This window comes from Quercus robur, chromosome 6 (genome assembly GCF_932294415.1).
Source record: "Quercus robur chromosome 6, dhQueRobu3.1, whole genome shotgun sequence".
NCBI classification, from domain to species: Eukaryota; Viridiplantae; Streptophyta; class Magnoliopsida; order Fagales; family Fagaceae; genus Quercus; species Quercus robur.
Window position 1 is genome coordinate 19,987,284 of NC_065539.1, and position 7,469 is coordinate 19,994,752.

Below are 7,469 nucleotides of genomic sequence, written 5' to 3' on the forward strand. Positions count from 1 at the left end.
GCGGGGTTTTTAAGGGCCTTCAAAGTTTATTTTTTTTTTAATTGATTGATATTCTACTCCCAACACGCAACATGGGAAAACGGGACCAAAAAGTTCCACGCTAGACCGCTATAATAAATGTTTAACTTAAAATTTTGAAAAAACAAATAAGTCTAAGATTCCATCAATGCCTTGATTCATTAGCATATGTCAGAATACCTTTCCAAAAAACGAAAAGCATATGTGTCAGAACATGGTTGGATATTTATAGATGGCGGGTTTGGCCAGACAAGATTAAGAATTACTAAAATCAATACGTTTACTGACATACCAAATTTGACAGTGAAGTTTTTTTTTTTTTGAGAATGAATTTGACAGTGAAGTTGGTTTTTACTTTTTGTCATAATTTTTACATCTTAGCATTAGTTAGCAAGATGTGAAATTAAGTGTATTCCTTAGAATATCCCTAGAATTGCTGTAATAAGATTATATTGTGCTTCAAGATAAGATATATCTTTGGTTTATCCAAACTATATTAGAGAGCCGGAAAAGAATTACCTATTGCTGAAAATATTTAGCTATGTGACACAATACTGACAATTGTGCTGACTGCTAAACGACTAGCAAAAAAAAATATATATATATATAAAGAAAAAATGAGTTTTAACATATAATTTTTTAAAGAATACAATACTAAGTACATAATATTTTTACAACAAATTTTAACTACTAAGCTTTTATTGATTACAATCTAAGCTCACTACTTAAATTACTTCTTTACTCATTGGTAACAACTTGCCACATTACTCTTTTTTAACATAGGCATCAAGTTTTTTATCTATAGAAATTACCTCCGACAAACATGCGGGTTCCAAACTTCAATTAATATAACTGGTAAAATCCGTCGTCACTAAAAACATTTTAATCTATATACTCATAAGACTGTTTTATCTATGATAGGCCATTGGGTTTGTTTGGTGGGATATTTTTTGAAAGATTGTTATCTTTTTAAAACTCATAAGCTATCTTAATCAAAAACTTGTTTTAGCTTTTCATCAATTTTGTTTGATCTTTCGTCAATTTGGTGAAGGAGCTTATATTTTTTTTGTACATATTTTTAAAATCTCTCTTTTTTTCCACACATTTTTAAAGTATGAGTATTTTTAGTACACTTTCAACTAAAAGCAATCAACAAAAAGATTAAATAAGTAAATGTCAAACGCACACAAAATCTCATGTCACTAAAACATTTCAACGTATACACTCATAACATTGTTTCATCTATGATAGGCCATTGGGTTTGTTTGGTGGGATAATTTTTAAAGGGTGATTATGTTTTTCAAAACTCATAAGCTATCTTAATCAAATACTTGTTTTAGCTTTTCATCAATTTTCTTTGATCTTTCATCAATTTGGTGAAGAAGCTTTTTTTTTTTCTTTGTATTTTTTAGTGAGCTTTTAATAAATATGACAATAATTACTTCTCAAAACAATTAAGAGCTTTTAATAAACATGTCAATCATTATTTCTCAAAATAATTAAGAGTCATGCTAGACATAAATTTTTCATATAACTCGCCACCATTTTTATGGAAAGTATAAAAAGCTATTAAAAAAATCAATTACTTTTTTTTTCTCATAAAATTTTTCTAAAAGTATTTCTTAAATTAATGTCCTTAATACATCTTATAGTTGCACGATTTTCCTGGTCCAAACCCTATCAATCAGGCCTTGGCCCAAGGCGCAACACACAATAAATATTTGTAGATGATGGGTCAAAGAACTTAGCCTCAGTGAGCTTAGTCGGTCTGATGCATGGACAATATTATTGCAGGAACAAAAACACAAGAATGGATATCTAACAGAAGATTCTATTTCCTGAGTGCCGAATACATTTCTTCGTCCCCCTCTTTGAGGGACTCCACTACATTATATAGCTCTCTCATTCTTATTTGAACCTTACACTTGTTGATCATCTAAGCCTCCACTTGAGCACCTGTCCTATCAGACACCCTTATCACTCCCTTGTGAGTTGCAGTGGCCAAGGTAGTACTGTTCAGGGGTCTTTTCCTCATTAATGCGGCCAAGAGGGTGGTTGTGACACATTTAATGTGGTGGTGGCAGCTTTCCATGAGATATTTTGGGTTTTATTCTTTTTTATATGCTTGGAGGATAAACTGCAATGGTTGGGGCGAGCTCTTCGTCCAGACTTCGTAATGTCCGAGGAGAAGTTACTCCTCGGACAGGTTTCTTTTACCGCAATTGGGCTTGAATAAGGTTTTGGCTGTGACTTCTCCTCGGACAAGATGCTTCTCGGACGGGCCCGTAGTTTGACTAGCCCATTATTTTGGGGCGGGCCCCACACATCTATTAACTTTTTTCCCTTTTTGTATTAACTTTTTTCCCTTTTTTGATGGTTTATTATTCGTCTCTAGATTTTTTTCAATAATTAAACTTCTCTCTTTTTCATTTTTGAGAAACTCTAGAAGACTAGAACCAATGAAAAAAATTTCACATTTTCTTACATTGTTGTATTGTGGTGGACTCCAAGTCTCCTAGTCTAGTTCACTCTAGTGTAATGTGGTGTGAAATTTTATATTTATAGTTCAGTGTCATTAGCATAGCTGTATTTATTTTCTGTCTTTCTTTCTTTCTTTTTTCCTTTGGGCTGACTTAAACTTCTCATAATATTAAAAGGTTTTAGTTCTTGACAGGTAATCATGCATGTGGTTATGTTATGTTATGGCAACACTTTTTTAATGATCTTTCCTACAGTGATAACAAATTCTGTTATTTATTGTCAAAAGCATAATAAAACAAAACACCATAAGAAGATAGTGTAGCAAGCTTGGCATGCGTTCATATCGTTTGGATGATACTAAAATGACCTCAAATAATCTCTCATTCTCCAATTACTAGGATTATACCTTTTTTTTTCATTATTATTATTATTTCTTTAGGCAAAACAAATCTGGATTGTACCACAGCCCATAATTAGTGTGATGGTTATTTTACAATTATAAATACTTGTAGGGTGTGAGAGATAAGAGTAAAATTTAAGTTTTCAGAATGAAACTTTACACACATATATGCTTAAATTAGATTAAAATATAATTTATATATTTTAAAAAATTTATAAAAAAAACCTGGTTTGTAATTGTACCTACTTTAGAAAGAAAAAAAAGGACTTCAGATTTTACACGTAAATATCATCAATCGGCTATATTATGTGGTGTGGACTGTGCGGAGTTTTGCGCCAGTACATTCGATTCATGCGTACGATACATACTTTTGGACGAAGTACCATCTCTCTGTGACTTAGCTGGTGCCTTTAATAAAGGATTACCAAACAATCTTAACAATAAATGACTCCATGTGGTGGGGGGTTGAGATCCCGAGAGACTATTCTTCATTTTGATGTAAAATATCAAGCAGCAAAGATAGAGGTCTAAAGCATCTCCTATAGATGCTATATATCTATTTTTTTTTTAAGTAAAAATATTACTGATTACACTTTATTCACACTATAACAGATTTTTTATATCTATTTTTTAGATTAGTTTTGTTACAGTGTTTCTCTACAAATAGAGAATACTGTAACTTTTACTATTCATTTTTCAAATTTTTTTCTATTATAATAATTAGGTATTGAATAAAAAAATATTGGAAGATGTGTACTTGTTAAAATATAAATAAATAATGAATGAAGAAATAATATTTAAATGAGATGGAGAAAATGATAAAGAATCTGTTGGAAAGTGTATTTAAAAAGTAAGTAGATAAAAACTAAATGTCACTGTTAATTGTACAAACAATAGAAAAATTTGGCTAAGATACTCTAAGGAGGAGATCATATAAATGGACCTTAAAGAGTTGAGTAGTTATACACATAATGTATAAATAAATACGATATGTCTTGTGAGCACATCTAGTAAATCGTTCAAGTTTTATAAAGGAGCACATGTATACAGTTTAAGAGTCTGTAGAAAGCAGTAACTTTGAACATGTTTAATAATACAAATGTTATGATTTTGGAAATAAAGGACTGGGAACCACCAAAATCTGTTTGTTTGGGCATTTGTTTTCTGAATATTGTTTTTACTTTTTTTTATTTTTAAGTATGACATTTTTGTAATATTTTGAGATCAAATTATGAGTTCCAATTAAGTCAACTGATAAAATTTATTCTCGTTAAAATTTCTTATGTAATTTAGATAGAGAAAAATTTTAGTATCATTGAGACCGTTTTGGCTTAAGATATAATGTTTTTATCTTCTTTTTAATAAAGTTATGATCTTCTTATCAAAAAAAGAAGAAAAAAAAAAAAAAAAAGTGGGTTGCGATGATGAATATATGGTTAGTAGCAACTGGCTCACGGTGGTGAATGTCAAAATTTCTCTCTCTCCAAACACTTTAACATAGGCTCCATGTAGTGTATTTTTTTTTTTTTGAGTTCCTCCATGTAGTGTATTGTTGTTGTTGTTTCATATCCATTAATTTGTACGATTTGTATTGTTTCTTGCAATTTCAATCTACATTATTAGGAAAGTCCAGTGTTGCATGTTTGTTTTTAATGATTTTGGGGGTTGGGTATGTGGCGGAAAACAAAAACCCAACAAATATTGCTAAACAAGTTTTGGGATAGAAAAACACTACAAAAATGTTTTTTAGAAGATCAAGCCCGTTTGGTTAGAGATTTTTAGTATCGTTATTTAAGTGTTGTAAAAATAAGCGCGGGTTAAAAACTGTTGTTAAAAATCTAGTACCAAACAGCCCCATTTTGGGATATAAAAACACTTAAAAACAAGTTTCGAAAAATACAAAAATTAAAACACGAACTATTTGCCATTAATGATTAAGGCCAATATATGATTGACCATTAGAGGCGGAGAATGAGAAAAATATTTCCTCTTCCAAAATTCATAATATTCTTTCTTTGATGATCTCTCACTAAATACATGCCTCATTAAAATTTTACTTGTGGGGGGGTGGAAATATTACGAAGAAAAACATTACAAAAATTACAAATGTCATACATCCTTCAAAAATTTTACTTTTTCTTGTGAGTACACAGAACTTCAGTTGTATATGAAAACATTTATAAGGCAACACACATCTTCTAAAATGTTGCACTTGGCAGTGATTTAGTGAATAGATCGACCAACGTCAATTGATCGTATATATATGCTAGACATCAATATCACCACTCTTCTATGGCTCATTTTTATTAAAGAATTTTGGTGAAATGTGTTTAGTTCTATCACCTTTGATTTATCCTCCTTTAATTTAAATGATAAACAGTATCGTCTTTATATAATATGGCTGGGTTGTATATGATTGAGGGATATCCTTATCCACATTTTCCTTAAATATATAATATACAATCTAAACCAAATGCATTTACAACATGCTTCATGAATTACAATAACCTCTAATTGGTTTGAATAAGTGACGGGTATTGTTTGCTTGATCTCTATGGAATAGCTGTGTTGCCACACGTGAAAATATCATATTTGTGATCCAGTCTTTGTAGGGATTGTGAAAATAACTTGAGTTTACGTATCCAACCAATTGGGGATTTAATCAATTTTGATAAAAATAATCTCATGGCAGCCGTCTCATTAAACATAGTACATGCTTGACCCTATTCTAACGCTTTGAGTTGGTGCAAAACTATATTGTGGTAGTTAGTGATTGAAAAAGTTATGTTTGGTTGCATGCAAAACTAAAACTATAATGTGTAGTACTTCAGGCTCAAGAGTTCATCATTTTTTTAGGGCGAAAAATATCATTTCATACATCAGGTGACCAAACTACCATTATGGTGCTCAAATGATAAGCTTTATCCATATGAATGTGCTTCATGACCCTTTTTGTTTGTTTGTGTATGGCGATTGATAAAAATCAGGGGTGGCTATACATAAAGTCTAGAGTGGTCATAGGATCACCTGACTTGGAAAAAATAATAATTAATATGTATAAATTTTAACAAATTATGATTTTTTTATCCTTAAAAAAACTTTGTGACCACCCTAAGTTTTGTTTAGGTTCAACATGATTAAACTTTAGACAAAATTTGGCAACAAGCTTGGTTGTAGACTAAGACTATAACTTCAATTAATATTTTTTTTTATTGAATTTGAATTTTAACAAATCCACCATTTAATTACATTTTCTTATTATATCTTCTATACTTACAAATTTTCAAGAAGAGAAAAGATATTGCTATGTCGTCAATCAAATGTTTAAATTTCGAGTTTTTGTAGTTTAAAATTATACATAAAAAATAAGTTTAGGAACCGAATAATAAATAACATTCGATTGACATGAAATTTAACACGTGTTTTAAGAATATAGAGAACAATCAATTCAGTTGTTAGATTTTCAAAATATATAGCAATGTTAATTTGTTTAGTAAGAGTTGTGGCCTAATTAAGTTTTTAACCAAACTTTGACCTTAAACTTTGGTCCCTTAACAATATATTAGGTCCTTACAACTAAAAATAAAAAAGTCTATTAAGTCCAAAAAATCACAAACACCAAGGTCCAAAGAAATAACACAATGGGCCATGAAAAAAAGATTGAGTTTACCACAAGGGAATTAGACAAGCCTTAGCACTCATAAAATTCAAGGAAGAAAGAGAGTAGGCCTAGCCTGCCTAGACCAGAGAATTGGAGAGAGCCTAGTGGGAAGAACTAAGGCAGGATCCCAGAGGCTGTCAAAGGTTCAGGAACCCCCGGACGCGTGAGACGGGATTAGGACAGGTCAAGGGGAGTACCAAAAAAAGCACAAGAAACGAAGGGCAAATATGTTCTTCTCAAGCGACCAGTGATGCAGTAAGAAAGCTGAAAGCTTAGGATAGCCATTCATGACCAAAGGGACGGTACCCCAGGGAACCTAGAATGAAGAGCTATAAAGGGAGGCAGCAGGGAAAACCTTTAACCCAGCAGGAATGGATTCTACCCGTTTGGGAAAAATGACAAAGAGAGAACGACCAAAAGCTGAGTCTGAAAGGGTGAAAAGCTTGGAAAGACGAGAAACACAAGAACTACTCCCTAAGTATGCCCTATAATGGAAAGTCAACCATAGGCTTTCAAAGAAACAACACCAAAAGGAGGAAATTATGAGGAATAGGGAAAGAATCAGTATTCTGGGTGATAGGCACATAACAGGCTTTGGTACCCAGGGGAGCAAGGGAGAGGAATCAATAGGACCTCGGACCCTTGATACTATAAAAAGGGGAAGGCAGCCAACAGCGAAAGGCAGAGAAAAAAGATAAGAGAATCAGAGAATAAAACTCGATCAGAACTGAGAAAAGTGAAAAAAGAGAGAGAGACATTTCCCAGTATCCTAGACAGCTACTATAGAACATACTTGGATTCAAAAGGATTCAAACTTTGCAAGTCTTAGAGACTTGAATAGTCATCTAAGTCTGTAATTTTTTAACTTATTTGAGCCTTGTAATATGTCTTAGTGAGCATTTTGTAATT